Source organism: Heterodontus francisci, unplaced genomic scaffold, assembly GCF_036365525.1.
Source record: "Heterodontus francisci isolate sHetFra1 unplaced genomic scaffold, sHetFra1.hap1 HAP1_SCAFFOLD_136, whole genome shotgun sequence".
Taxonomy (NCBI): domain Eukaryota; kingdom Metazoa; phylum Chordata; class Chondrichthyes; order Heterodontiformes; family Heterodontidae; genus Heterodontus; species Heterodontus francisci.
The window spans coordinates 4,604,341-4,619,961 of NW_027141926.1; positions in this window are offsets into that span (position 1 = coordinate 4,604,341).

Sequence of the window (15,621 nt, forward strand, 5' to 3'; positions counted from 1 at the left end):
CCAGTGAAATTTTACCCCTGTGTCATGAGAGTTATCTGAATAGAGATTATAACATCTTATTACAACATGAAGGTACCGTGCGCACTGAGTATAACAACATTTGCAGCGTCCCATCATGTAAAATACTTTACTGGGTGTGGGATCAGGGTTTGATAATTCCAAAACACTGAGGTAAACTCGAACTTTTAATCAGCCCTGGGAGGAAAGTAAACCTGGAGACTTTCAAACAGTAATCAATGTCAGATTTGATCAATTATTAGGGATTAATCAATTTCGTATACAAAGCAGACAGAATATGCCGTTAAAGAGCGGGATATGGGTTTCCTCCCAGCCTGCAGAAGGAAGTGCACCCTCTGCAGTTGTGGTATCACCAAAAGCAGCCAAATTAAAATAGCAAATTGATGTATGTGGAGTTTTACTGAGGTTCTGAGAGAGGAGAGAGAAACAGGCATAGACTCAGACAGCAAGACACACACCCACACACAGAGAAACACACACACAGAACCACACACACAGAGACATACACACACAGAACCACACACACAGACCGACATGCACAGACACACACACACACAGACACAGAGACCGACATGCACAGACACACAGACACAGAGACCGACATGCACAGACACACACACAAACGGACTGCCCAAGGGACAGAGAGTGACAGAAGAATATTTCAATTTCTATAATATTTCAATTTCAGTTTCTATAAGATCCCCCCTCATTCTCCTGAATTCCAATGAATATAATCCCAATCTACTCAGTCTCTCCTCATAAGCCAACCCCCTCAACTCTGGAATCAACCTAGTGAACCTCCTCTGCACCCTCTCCAGTGCCAGTACATCCTTTCTCAAGTAAGGAGACCAAAACTGCACACAGTACTCCAGGTGCGGCCTCACCAGTACCTTATACAGCTGCAACATAACCTCTCTGCTTTTAAACTCAATCCCTTTAGCAATGAAGGACAAAATTCCATTTGCCTTCCTAATTACTTGCTGTACCTGCAGACCAACCTTTTGCAATTCATGCACAAGGACACCCAGGTCCCTCTGCATAGCAGCATGCTGCAACTTTTTACCATTCAAGTAATAATCCTTTTTACTGTTACTCCTACCGAAATGAATAACTTCACATTTATTAACATTGTATTCCATCTGCCAGACCTTTGCCCACTCACTCAATGTATCTATGTTCCTCTGCAAAGTTTCACAGTCATCTGCACACTTTGCTCTGCCACTCAACTTAGTGTCATCTGCAAACTTTAACACCCTACACATGGTCCCCAACTCCAAATCATCGATATAAATTGTAAATAATTGTGGTCCCAACACCGATCCCTGAGGCACACCACTAGTGACTGATTGCCAGCCAGAATAGCACTCATTTATCCCCACTCTCTGCTTCCCGTTAGTCAACCAGAGAGGAAAAGGCAGTTGGAGAGACAGAGAGAGAGAGAGACGCAGAGATGGAAGGAGAGAGATGGAGTGACAGGGAGGGAATGACAGATGGAGGGACAGAGTGAGAGACAGAGAGAGGAGAGAGATGGAGTGACAGGGAGGGAAGGACAGATGGAGAGACAGAGAGAGAGAGCGTCAGATTGAGAAGGAGAGAGAGGGAGTGACAGGGAGGGAAAGACAGATGGAGGGACAGAGAGAGAGAGACAGAGAGAGAAGGAGAGAGACGGTGTGACAGGGAGGGAAGGACAGATGGAGAGACAGAGAGAGAGAGCGTCAGATTGAGAAGGAGAGACAGGGAGTGATAGGGAGGGAAAGACAGATGGAGGGACAGAGAGAGAGAGACAGAGAGAGAAGGAGAGAGATGGAATGACAGGGAGTGAAGGACAGATGGAGGGATAGAGAGAGAGACAGAGACAGAGATAGAAGGAGAGAATGGAGAGACAGCAAGGGAAAGACAGATGGAGGGACAGAGAGAGAGACAGAGAGAGAAGGAGAGAGAGGGAGTGTCAGGGAGGGAAAGACAGATGGAGGGACAGAGAGAGAGAGACAGAGAGAGAAGGAGAGAGATGGAATGACAGGGAGTGAAGGACAGATGGAGGGATAGAGAGAGAGACAGAGATAGAAGGAGAGAATGGAGTGACATAGAGGGAAGGACAGATGGAGGGATAAAGAGAGAGACAGAGAGAGAAGGAGAGAGAGGGAGAGACAGAGAGGGAAAGACTGATGGAGAGACAGAGAGAGAGAGACAGATAGAAGGAGAGAGAGGGAGAGACAGAGAGGGAAAGACAGATGGAGGGACAGAGAGAGAGACAGAGAAAGAAGGAGAGAGAGGGAGAGACAGAGAGGGAAAGGCAGTTGGAGAGACAGAGAGAGAGGCAGAGATGGAAGGAGAGAGAGGGTGTGACAGGGAGGGAAAGACAGATGGAAAGAGAGAGAGAGAGAGAGACAGAGGTAGAAGGAGAGAGAGGGAGAGACAGAGAGGGAAAGACAGATGGAGGGACAGAGAGAGAGGCAGAGATGGAAGGAGAGAGAGGGAGTGACAGAGAGGGAAAGACAGATGGAAAGAGAGAGAGAGAGAGAGACAGCGTGGGAAAGACACATGGAGGGGCAGAGAGTGAGACAGAGAGAGAAGGAGAGAAAGGGAATAACAGGGAGTGAAGGACAGATGGAGGGACAGAGAGAGAGAGAGAGGCAGAGACAGAGATAGAAGGAGAGAATGGAGTGACATAGAGGGAAGGACAGATGGAGGGATAAAGAGAGAGACATAGAGAGAAGGAGAGAGAGGGAGAGACAGAGAGGGAAAGACTGATGGAGAGACAGAGAGAGACAGAGATAGAAGGAGAGAGAGGGAGAGACAGACAGGGAAAGACAGATGGAGGGGCAGAGAGAGAGACAGAGAAAGAAGGAGAGAGAGGGAGAGACAGAGAGGGAAAGGCAGTTGGAGAGACAGAGAGAGAGGCAGAGATGGAAGAAGAGAGAGGGTGTGACAGGGAGGGAAAGACAGATGGAAAGAGAGAGAGCGAGAGAGACAGAGGTAGAAGGAGAGAGAGGGAGAGACAGAGAGGGAAAGACAGATGGAGGGACAGAGAGAGAGAGAGACAGAGATAGAAGGAGAGAGAGGGAGAGACAGAGAGGGAAAGGCAGTTGGAAAGAGAGAGAGAGAGAGACAGCGTGGGAAAGACACATGGAGGGGCAGAGAGTGAGACAGAGAGAGAAGGAGAGAGAGGGAGTGTCAGGGAGGGAAAGACAGATGGAGGGACAGAGAGAGAGAGAGAGACAGGGAGAGAGATGGAGTGACAGGGACTGAAGGAAAGATGGAGGGATAGAGAGAGAGACAGAGAGAGGCAGAGACAGAGATCAAAGGAGAGAGATCGAGTGACGGGGAGTGAGGTGGGGGGTAGACAGATGTAGGGACAGAGAGAGAGAGGCAGAGATGGAAGGAGAGACAGGGAGTGACAGAGAGAGAAAGGCAGATGGAGGGACAGAGAGAGAGAGACAGAGAGAGAGAGACAGAGACCGAGATAGAAGGAGAGAGATGGAGTGACGGTGTGGGGGAGGGGGGTGGGTAGTCAGCTTGCTGACTATGTAAAATGGAGGCTATTCCTTCTGGATCATCAAAAGTGTCCGCCTGGGCCCCAACTTCATCTCCATTTCTCCCCCTCCCGATGTTTTCTTTCTCTCCATCCATATCTCAAATAAGTTTGTGTGCACAGCAGTGAAGGATTACATCAAATTAATATATCTTACATTATCCTCTTCATCCACCTCAACAATCTCTCTCTCTCCAAGTTTGTCCCTCTCTACAGCCCTCTCTATGCCTTCATATCGAACCCTCCCTCCCTCTGTCTCTCTCCTAGTGTCAGTGAAAGCAGAGAGAGAGACAGAGATAGAAGAAGAGAGAGGGAGTGACAGAAAGGGAAAGACAGATGGAGGGACAGAGAGAGAGACAGAGAGAGAGGCAGAGAGAGATGCAGAGAGAGAGGCAGAGAGAGAGGCAGAGAGAGATAGAAGGAGAGAGAGGGAGTGACTGGGGGGCGGGGGGGAGACAGCTGGAGGGACAGAGAGAGAGAGAGAAGGAGAGAGAGGGACAGACAGAGAGAAGGAGAGAGGGAGTGACAGAGAGGGCAAGAGAAATGGAGGAACAGAGAGAGAAACAGAGATAGAAGGAAAGAGAGGGAGTGACAGAGAGGGAAAGACAGATGGAGGGACAGAGGGAGAGACAGAGAGAGAGGCAGAGACAGAGAGAGAAGGAGAGAGAGGGAGATACCGAGAGGGAAAGACTGATAGAGAGACAGAGAGAGAGACAGAGATGGAAGGAGAGAGAGGGAGAGACAGAGAGGGAAAGTCAGATGGAGGGACAGAGAGAGAGACAGAGAGACAGGCAGAGACAGAGATAGACGGAGAAAGACGGAGAGACAGAGAGGGAAAGACAGCTGGAGGGACAGAGAGAGAGACAGAGAGAGAGGCAGAGAGAGAGATAGAAGGAGAGGGAGGGAGTGAGGGGTGGGTGAGGACAGATGGAGAGACAGAGAGAGAGAGAAGGAGAGACAGAGAGGGAAAGACAGATGGTGAGACAGACAGAGAGGCAGAGTTGGAAGGAGAGAGATGGAGTGACAGGGAGGTCGGACAGATGGAGGGATAGAGAGAGAGACAGAGAAAGAAGGAGAGAGAGGGAGTGACAGAGAGGGAAAGACAGATGGAGGACAGCGAGAGAGAGAGGCAGTGATACAGATAGAAGGAGAGAGAGGGAGTGTCAGGGAGGGAAATACAGATGGAGGGACAGAGATAGAGAGACAGAGATAGAAGGAGAGAGAGGGAGTGACAGGGAGGGAAAGACAGATGGAGAGACAGAGAGAGAGAGACAGAGAGAGTGGCAGAGACAGAGATAGAAGCAGAGAGAGGGAGTGACAGGGAGGGAAAGACAGATGGAGAGACAGAGAGAGAGACAGAGATCTCTCCCGATGTTTCTGTCTCCATACCGATCTCTTAAATGTTTGTGAAGGATTACATCAAATTAATTTCTCTTACATTCTCCCTTTCAATCGACCCCGCAATCTCTCTCTCTCCAACCTTGTCCCTCTCCACAACACTCTCTCTGTCTGCATATCTAACCCTCTCTCCCTCTGTTTCTCTCCTCGTGTCAGAGATAGCAGGAGGGAGAGACAGAGAGAGAATATTGAAGGAACTGTACTCTGTTCCTAAGCTGTGCTGAACCTGCTCTGGGAGTGTTTGATGGGCTACATTAATCGGCCGTGTACAGTCCTGTATCAGGCTGTGAAGAAACACAGCTTGTTCAGTGTACAACGGGTCAAAGGGAACGATTCACTCCTGTCTGCTACTGGGAAGAGAGACTGACCTTAACATCAAGGCAGCGTCTGACCGAGAGTGACATCGAGGAGCACGAGTAAAACTGAAGTCAGTGGGAATCTGCTGGTTGGACTCATACCGAGCACAAAGGAAGATGGTTGTGGTTGTTGGAGGTCAATCATCTCAGTCCCAGGACATCACTGCAGGAGTTCCTCAGGGTAGTGTCCTCGGCCCATCCATCTTCAGCTGCTTCCTCAATGACCTGCCCTCCATCGTAAGGTCAGAAGTAGGGATGTTCACTGTTGATTGCACAGTGTTCAGTTCCATTCACACCTCCTCAGATAATGAAATCCCAGCAGGAAGTGCTGGAAATACTGAGCAGGTCAGGCAGCATCTGTGGAGAGAGAAACAGAGTTAGTGATTCAGCTCGATGCTTTCCAGATTTCCAGCATCCACAGTATTTTGCCTCAGATAATGAAGCAATCCAGAGCCACATGCACCAAGACCCGGACAACATTGAGGCTTGGGCCGACCAGTGGCAAGTAACATTCACGTCACACAAGTGCCAGGCAATGACCATCTGCAACAAGAGAGAATCCAACCACCTCCCCTTGGCATTCAAAGCATTATCCCATCACTGAATCACCCAGCATCAACATCCTGGGGAAACATTGACGTCAAACTGAACTGAACGAAACACATCAATAGTTTCTTCGCCATCTCTCTGGGACAGAGAGACACAGATAAAGAATGTGAGTAAGCCTTGACAGAACCTCAGTTAATTGTTCCAACCATTGTTAATGATAGAAATCAAGGATTATATTAGAGCAAAGGAAGAGGCAGAGAATGTTAGCCCCTTTATAACTATATCCTTTAGTTTAGATTGCCTCTCCTCCTTCTTCCTACCTGTGGAGGTGGGAGATGTGGGCATGGTTCTTAATGAATTCTCTGTGTCCGTCTTTATAAAAGAGTGGGAACGATACAGAGATTGTAGTTAAAGAGGAGGAGTGTGAAATATTGGATGGGATAAACAGAGTGAGAGGGGAAATATGAAGGTGTTTGGCAGCTTTGAAAGTGGATAAATGGTCAGGCCTGGATGCATTGGAATCAGTTCAGAGAAGGTTCACTCGGCTGGTTCCTGGGATGAAGGGGTTATCTTTGAGGAATAGTGGAACAGGTTGGGCCTATACTCATTGGAGTTTAGAAGAATGAGAGGTGATCTTATTGAAACATACAAGATTCTGAGGGGACTTTACAGGGCGGATGCTGGGAGGATGTTCCCCTTGTGGGGAAGTCTAGAACTAGGTGGCAGGTACACTGTGGGGTTTGATACAGAGTAAAGCTGCCTCTGTATATGCCTCTCTTTCTCCTCCTCCATCCAGATGGAGAGAGTAACAGTGAGAAAGAACAGGGATAGATATGGAGAATAAGAGAGAGAGGGAAGGATTGCAATGGGGAGAGAGTACCAGAGAGAAAGAGGAAGAGATTGGGATGGAGAGTGTTGGTCAATGTTCCTGCAAATCTGCGTGCAGCAGCCTCAAAGGTCCCACGCAGATCCTGTTCCACAATAAATAGCACACGTCTTCAAAGATTCTTCAAAGATTTCAAGGGACAGCTCACGTTAAAAAAACTGGGCACGCACAACATCTAAATTTTCACGGGAACATTGGAGCCAACTGCGGAATACATGTTTTTTACCAGCCTGCATAAGGAAGTGCAACCTCTGCAGATGCAGTGAAACCAAAAGCAGCTGACTTCAAATGGCAAACTGATGTATGTGGAGCTTTACAAAGGGTCTGAGAGAGGAGAGAGAAACAGACATAGACACACACAGACACACAGAAACACACACACAGAGAAACACACACACAGAAACACACACACAGAAACACACACACACAGAAACACACACACAGAAACACACACACACAGAAACACACACACACACAGAGAAACACACACACAGAAACACACACACAGAAACACACACACACACAGAGAAACACACAGAAACACACAGACAGACAGAAACACACACACAGACAGAAACACACACACAGAAACACACACACAGAAACACACACACACACAGAGAAACACACAGAAACACACAGACAGAAACACACACACACAGAAACACACACACACACAGAGAAACACACACACAGAAACACACACACACACACACACACACAGACACAGACACACACAGACACACACACACAGAAACACACACACAGAAACACACACACACAGAAACACACACACACAGACACACACACACAGAAACACACACACAGAAACACACACACACAGACACACACACACACACACACAGAAACACACACACAGAAACACACACACACAGACACACACACACACAGAGAAACACACACACAGAAACACACACACACAGAAACACACACACACAGAAACACACACACACACACAGAAACACACACACAGAAACACACACACACACACACACACGCAGAAACAGAGTGACTCAGGGACAGAGCGCGAAAGAAGAATATTTCAATTTTCAAAAGGAATTTGATGAGATCAACCTTCGATTTAAAAATGACAATTGATTTTGCATCAATGTTTGCGTGCAGAAGACACGTTCCAAACTACTACCACCTTTAGCCTGGAGTGGCGGATTTTTACTCAGAGGGTTGTGAATCTTTGGAATTCTCTACCCCAGTGGGCTGTGGAAACTCAGTCTGGGAAAAAGGCATTGAAGTGGATGATCAGCCAGGATCGTATTGAATGGTGGAGCAGGCTCGATGGGCTGAATGGCCTACTCCTGTTCCGATGTTCCCAAGCTGCTGAAATAGTTTCTCCCAAACTACCCCATCAGTTCCCCTTAATATCTCAACAGCTTTGAACAAATTACCTTGATCCTCCTAAATTCCAGGCAATAAATCCCTAGTTTGTGTAATATCACCTCGTAATTTAACCCTTGGAGTCCAGTTATCATTCTGGTAAATCTCCACTGCACTCAAATGGACATGGACCCCCCCACAAAGTCTCTTTCAACCTCCAGTATTTCTATCTTTTCACCATTTATAAAGTACTCTGTTCTAGTCTTTTTTTGCTGACATTGAAATCTAACTACCACAGTTTTGCCCATTTATTTAAGATATTAATATCTCTTTGCAATGTTCTGCTTCCAGCTACACTGCTTACAATGCTGCCTATTTTTGTGTCATTGGTAAACTTGGGTATGTTGCATTCTACCCCATCATCTTAAATCATTAATAAATACAGCAAAACTGAGACACACACGGGCTTTGCACTCGTAGACAGGAGTGAATCATTCCATCCCAGAGGTTTTTTAATTCCAGATTTATGTTTTTTTAAAGAAAAAATAGAATTCAAATTCACAACAGCCCAGTGTGGGATTTGAACTCCTACTTTTTCAATCATCAGCTCAGGCCTTCAAATTAAAACCCATAAAAAGAGATTCATTTTCCTCCTGCTGATGTCTGACTGACTGAGGTTTTGTATATTGTTCCCTTCTCCTCTTCTTCCATGTGTTTGAAGTCTTTGAAGTTTGTCAGACATTGGTAAACTACTTCATGTGGTGTTCTGTAAATACCTTCAATTCTGTGTATCTGGAAGGGACACAATTCAAATTCTCACCTTATTGCATCAACCAAAACCTGCAGGTCCATTCAAACAACCATATTTCCTGTCTCTGCAAAGATAACTCACACTTCCACAATGCAGGAATGTCTGAATGGAAACAGCTTTTGACACATTTCCCAACACGTTTGCTGACACTTTTCAGGATGAAGCTAAATTCAACTCACAGATTCCAAGCCCCAAATTGAGCTTTTGGTTAGAACAGGGAACATTGATGAAATCCCAGATCTCTCTGTCCTGTCACCCATTCTAACATTGTACCATTTAGTTTATATCACTCCGTCTTCCTTCCAAAATGCATCACTTCACATTTCTCAGCATTGAAGTTAACCTGCCCTGTGTCTGTCCAATGATAGGTTGGATAGTAAGCTGTCAAGAGGACATAAAGTGTCTACAAAGAGATTTCCATAGGTTAAGTGAGTGAGCAAAACATTGTCAGATGGAGTACAATGTGGGAAAATGTGAGCTTGTCCACTTTAGCAGGAAGAATAAAAATCAGTATATTATTGAAATGGAGAGAGACTGCAGAACTGTACGGTACAGAGGGATCTGGGTGTCCTGGTACATGAATCACAAAATGTTACCGTGTAGCTACAGCGAGTGATTAGGAAGACAAATGGAATGTTGTTGTTTATTGCAAGGTGAATAGAATATCAAAGTAGGGAAGTGTTGTTACAGCTGTACAGGGCATAAGTTAGACGACGTCTGCAGGAATGTGGACACTTTTGGTCTCCTTACTGAAGAAGTTATTTCATTGCATTCGAAGTAGTTCAGAGAAGGTTCACGGGGCTGATTCCTGGGATGAAGGGGTTATCTTATGAGGAAAGGTTGAACAGGTTGGGTCTATACCCACTGGAGTTTAGAAGAATGAGAGGTGATCAGAGTGAAACATCTCAGGTCCCGAGGGGACTGGACAGGGTGGATGCTGAGAGGATGTTTCCCCTTGTTGGGGAGACTAGAACTAGGGGACACAGTTTAAAAATTAGGGACGTTCCATTTAAGACTGAGATGAGGAGAAATGTGTTTCTCTCAGAGGGGGGTCAGTCTGTGGAATTCTCTTCCCCAGAGAGCAGTTGAGGCTGGATCATTGAATATATTCAAGGCTGAGTTCGATAGATTTTTGATCAATGAGGGAGTCAAGGGTTATGGGACACAGACAGGAAAGTGGAGTTGAGTTCACAATCAGATCAGCCATTGAATGGCAGAGCAGGCTCGAGGGGCCGAATGGCCTATTCCTGCTCCTAATTCATTTGTTCTTGTGTGTTCCATTTCACCAGACTGCCTCTCTCCTCCTGAAGTCTGCTACTAGTCCCTTTCCTTTTATTACATTGCAGATGTCACAAACATTGGCAAACATTGAAGTTATGCCCTGTAAACACAAGTCCAAGTCATTAGTATGTATCAAAAAGATCAGTGGTCCTAATATAAACCTCCACTGTATACCTCCCTCCAGTCTGAAACAACCATTGTCCACTCTCTCAGCCAATGTCGTATCCACTCAGCCAATGTCCCTTTCATCCCTGGAGCACCAACATTGCTAACTGGTCAATTAGGAGGCACCATTAAGTCCTCCCCATGAGGACCCTGGTCCCAGACCTCTCTGTTTCCACTCTCCCATCAACATTCCCCAGACAGGTACAGCATGGATTTTCTCTCCATACCTATCTCAAATATGTTTGTGTACACAGCAGTGAAGGATTTCATCAAATTAATATATCTTACATTATCCTCTTCATCCACCTCAACAATCTCTCTCTCTCTCCACGTTAGACCCTCACTGCAGCCCTCCCTATGCCGTCATATCGAACCCTCCCTCCCTCTGTCGTTCTCCTAGTGTCAGTGATAGCAGAGAGAGAGACAGAGAGAGAAGGAGTGAGAGGGAGTGTCAGGGAGGGAAAGACAGATGGAGGGACAGAGAGAGAGGCAGAGACAGTGAGAGAAGGAGAGAGACGGAGAGCCAGAGAGGGAAAGACAGATGGAGGGACAGAGAGAGTGAGGCAGAGATGTAAGGAGAGAGAGGGATTGACAGGGAGGGAAAGACAGATGGAGGGACAAAGAGAGAGACAGAGATAGAAGGAGAGAGACAGGGAGTGCAAGTGAGGGAAAGACAGATGGAGGGTCAGAGACAGAGAGAGACAGAGAGAGAGGCAGAAACAGAGAGTAGGAGAGAGAGGGAGAGACAGAGAGGGAAAGACAGATGGACAGACAGAGATAGAAGGAGAGAGAGGGAGAGACAGAGAGGGAAAGACAGATGGAGGGACATAGTGAGAGACAGAGAGAGTAGGAGTGAGAGGGAGAGACAGAGAGGGAAAGAAAGATGGAGGGACAAAGTGAGAGACAGAGAGAGAAGGAGAGAGATGGAGTGACAGGGAGGGAAGGTCAGATGGAGGGATAGAGAGAGCGAGACGGAGAGAGAGGGAGTGACGGGGGGAAGACAGATGGAGGGACAGAGAGAGAGAGTAGGAGAGAGAGGGAGTGACAGAGAGAAGGAGAGAGGGAGTGACAGAGAGGGAAAGACCTATGGAGGGGCAGAGAGAGAGGCAGAGACAGAGATAAGTAGAGAGAGGGAGAGACAGAGAGGGAAAGACAGAAGGACAGACAGAGATAGAAGGAGAGACAGAGGGAAAGACCGATGGAGGGGCAGAGAGAGAGACAGAGAGAGAGGCAGAGACAGAGAGAAGTAGAGAGAGGGAGAGACAGAGAGGGAAAGACAGATGGAGGAACACAGTGAGAGACAGAGATAGAAGGAGTGAGAGGGAGAGACAGAGAGGGAAAGATAGATGGAGGGACAAAGTGAGAGACGGAGAGAGAAGGAGAGAGATGGAGTGACAGGGAGGGAAGGACAGATGGAGGGATAAGGAGAGGCAGAGACTGAGAGAGAAGGAGAGGGTGGGAGAGACAGAGAGGGAAAGGCAGTTGGAGAGACAGAGAGAGAGAGAGGCAGAGATAGAAGGAGAGTGTGGAGAGACAGAGAATGAAAGACAGATGGAGGGACAGAGAGAGAGACAGGGAGAGAAATGGAGTCACAGGGAGGGAAGGACAGATGGAGGGATAGAGAGAGAGAGACAGAGATAGGAGAGTGAGGGAGTGACAGAGAGGGAAAGACAGACTGAGGGACAGACAGAGAGACAGAGACAGAGATAGAAGGCGAGAGAGGGAGTGACGGGGGGGGGGGGGGGGAAGACAGATGGAGGGACAGAGAGAGAGACAGAGATGGAAGGAGAGAGAGGGAGTGACAGAGAAGGAAAGACAGATGGTTGGACAGAGAGAGAGACAGAGAGAGAGCGGGAGTGACAGAGATAGAAGGAGTGAGACGGAGAGACAGAGAGGGAGACAGAGAGAGTGGCAGAGACAGAAAGCGAAGGAGAGAGAGGGAGTGTCAGGAAGGGAAAGCCAGATACAGGGACAAAGTGAGAGACAGAGAGAGAAGGAGAGAGATGGAGTGACAGGGAGGGAAGGAAAGATGGAGGGATTGAGAGAGAGAGAGACAGAGATAGAAGGAGAGAGGAGGAGTGACAGAGAGGGAAAGACAGATGGAGGGACAGAGAGAGAGACAGAGAGAGTGGGAGAGATGGTGTAAGGGAGGCACAAATGGAGTCATGGACAGAGAAAGAAAGAGAGAGAGAGAGAGATAGGCAGAGACAGAGAATGAGAGAGATGTGAACAGAGTCATGGACAGAGGGTGACAAAGGGAGACAGGGAGAGACAAAGTAAAAGGAGAGAGAGAGAGAGAGAGATGGAGAGGCAGAGAGAGGGAGAGACAGAGAGAGGGAGGGCGAGATGGTGTGAGAGAGACAGAGGTGTGGACAGAGGCAGAGAGAGAGAGAGAGGGAGAGACACTGAGAGACAGAGAGAGACAGCGAGAGAGAAAGAAACAGACAGGGAGGGAGAGAGAGAAAGAGAGGGAGAGACTGGGATTCAGAGGGTAACAGAGAGGGAGAGTCTGGGATTCAGAGGGTAATGGAGAGGGAGAGTCTGGGATTCAGAGGGTAACAGAGAGGGAGAGTCTTGGATTCAGAGGGTAACAGAGAGGGAGAGACTGGGATTCAGAGGGTAACAGAGAGGGAGAGTCTGGGATTCAGAGGGTAACAGAGAGGGAGAGACTGGGATTCAGAGGGTAACAGAGAGGGAGAGACTGGGATTCAGAGGGAAACATGGAGGGAGAGACTGGGATTCAGAGGGCAACAGAGAGGGAGAGTCTTGGATTCAGAGGGTAACAGAGAGGGAGAGACTGGGATTCAGAGGGTAACAGAGAGGGAGAGACTGGGATTCAGAGGGAAACATGGAGGGAGAGACTGGGATTCAGAGGGTAACAGAGAGGGAGAGACTGGGATTCAGAGGGTAACAGAGAGGGAGAGTCTTGGATTCAGAGGGTAACAGAGAGGGAGAGACTGGGATTCAGAGGGTAACAGAGAGGGAGAGACTGGGATTCAGAGGGAAACATGGAGGGAGAGACTGGGATTCAGAGGGTAACAGAGAGGGAGAGTCTTGGATTCAGAGGGTAACAGAGAGGGAGAGACTGGGATTCAGAGGGTAACAGAGAGGGAGAGACTGGGATTCAGAGGGAAACATGGAGGGAGAGACTGGGATTCAGAGGGTAACAGAGAGGGAGAGACTGGGATTCAGAGGGTAACAGCGAGGGAGAGTCTGGGATTCAGAGGGTAACAGAGAGGGAGAGACTGGGATTCAGAGGGTAACAGAGAGGGAGAGACTGGGATTCAGAGGGGAACAGAAAGGGAGAGACTGGGATTCAGAGGGTAACAGAGAGGGAGAGTCTGGGATTCAGAGGGTAACAGAGAGGGAGAGACTGGGATTCAGAGGGTAACAGAGAGGGAGAGACTGGGATTCAGAGGGGAACAGAAAGGGAGAGACTGGGATTCAGAGGGTAACAGAGAGGGAGAGTCTGGGATTCAGAGGGTAACAGAGAGGGAGAGACTGGGATTCAGAGGGTAACAGAGAGGGAGAGACTGGGATTCAGAGGGTAACAGAGAGGGAGAGACTGGGATTCAGAGGGGAACAGAAAGGGAGAGACTGGGATTCAGAGGGTAACAGAGAGGGAGAGACTGGGATTCAGAGGGTAACAGAGAGGGAGAGTCTGGGATTCAGAGGGTAACAGAGCAGGAAAGACTGGGATTCAGAGGGTAACAGAGAGGGAGAGTCTGGGATTCAGAGGGTAACAGAGGGAGAGACTGGGATTCAGAGGGTAACAGAGAGGGAGAGTCTGGGATTCAGAGGGTAACAGAGCAGGAAAGACTGGGATTCAGAGGGTAACAGAGAGGGAGAGTCTGGGATTCAGAGGGTAACAGAGAGGGAGAGTCTGGGATTCAGAGGGTAACAGAGAGGGAGAGACTGGGATTCAGAGGGTAACAGAGAGGGAGAGACTGGGATTCAGAGGGTAACAGAGAGGGAGAGACTGGAATTCAGAGAGTAACAGAGAGGGAGAGACTGGGATTCAGAGGGTAACAGAGGGCAAAATAGAGTTGGCGAGGGCAACATAGAAATTTTAAGGCACAGAATGAGGCCACTTGGCCCATCCTCTCTGTGCCAGCCGAAAAACGATCAACCGATTCTAATCCCACCTTCCAGCATTTGGTTGGAGCCCTGCAGCTTACCGCACTTGAGGTGTCTATCCAGACTCCTTCTGAATGAGTTGAGGGTCTCTGCCTCAACTACCCTTTCAGGCAGTGAGTTCCAGACCATCGCGACCCTCTGGGTGAAAAAGATTTTCCTCAACTCCCCTCTAATTTTTCTGCCAATCACTTTAAATCTATGCCCCCTCGTCACTGACCTTTCTGCTATGGTTCTCTGCCCTTCACCTCCACTCTATCCAGGACCCTCAACATTTTGTACATTTCAATCAGATCTCCCCTCAGCCTTCTCTTTTCCAAGGACAACAACCCCTGCCTATCCTCATAGCTACAATTCTCCAGTCCTGGCAACATCCTAGAAAATGGGAGAGAGACAAAGTCCCGTGTTCATAACACATGGATAAAGAGGTTAATCATCTGAGCTGTTACTCTGAGATAGAGACAGAGAGAGAGAGGGAGGGAGAGAGGGAGAAAGAGAGAGAGAGAGGGAGGGAGAGAGGGAGGGAGAGAGGGAGGGAGAGAGGGAGGGAGAGAGGGAGGGAGAGAGGGAGTGAGAGAGGGAGGGAGAGAGGGAGGGAGAGAGGGAGGGAGAGAGGGAGGGAGAGATGGTGTGGAGTCGACACAAACTCAGACGTGGACAGAGGCAGCGAAAGAGAGCAAGGGAGTGACAGAGAGAGAGAGAGAGAGGCAGAGAGAGAGAGAGAGAGACAGAGAGAGAGAGAGGCAGAGAGAGAGAGAGAGGCAGACAGAAAGATAGAGAGAGACAGAGAGAGAGGGAGCGCTGGTGTGAGGGAGGCACAAATTGAGTCGTGGACAGAGGTAGAGAGAGAGAGAGGGAGAGATAGAGAGAGAGAGAGGGGGGAAAGTCAGATAGCGAGGGACAGAGGCAGTGTGAGAGAGGCAGAGTGAGAGAGTCAGATTAGAAGGTAGCAAATGTAACCCCACTATTTACAAAAGGAAAGAAAGAGAAAATAGGGAACTAAAGACCTGTTCGTCTAACATCAGTCATAGGGAAAATGGTCGAATCTATAATAAAGGATGTGATAACAGGACACTTAAAGAGAGATTGCGGGGGGGGGGGCGGGGTGTGGGGGGGAAAGAGAGAAATGGGGGGAGAG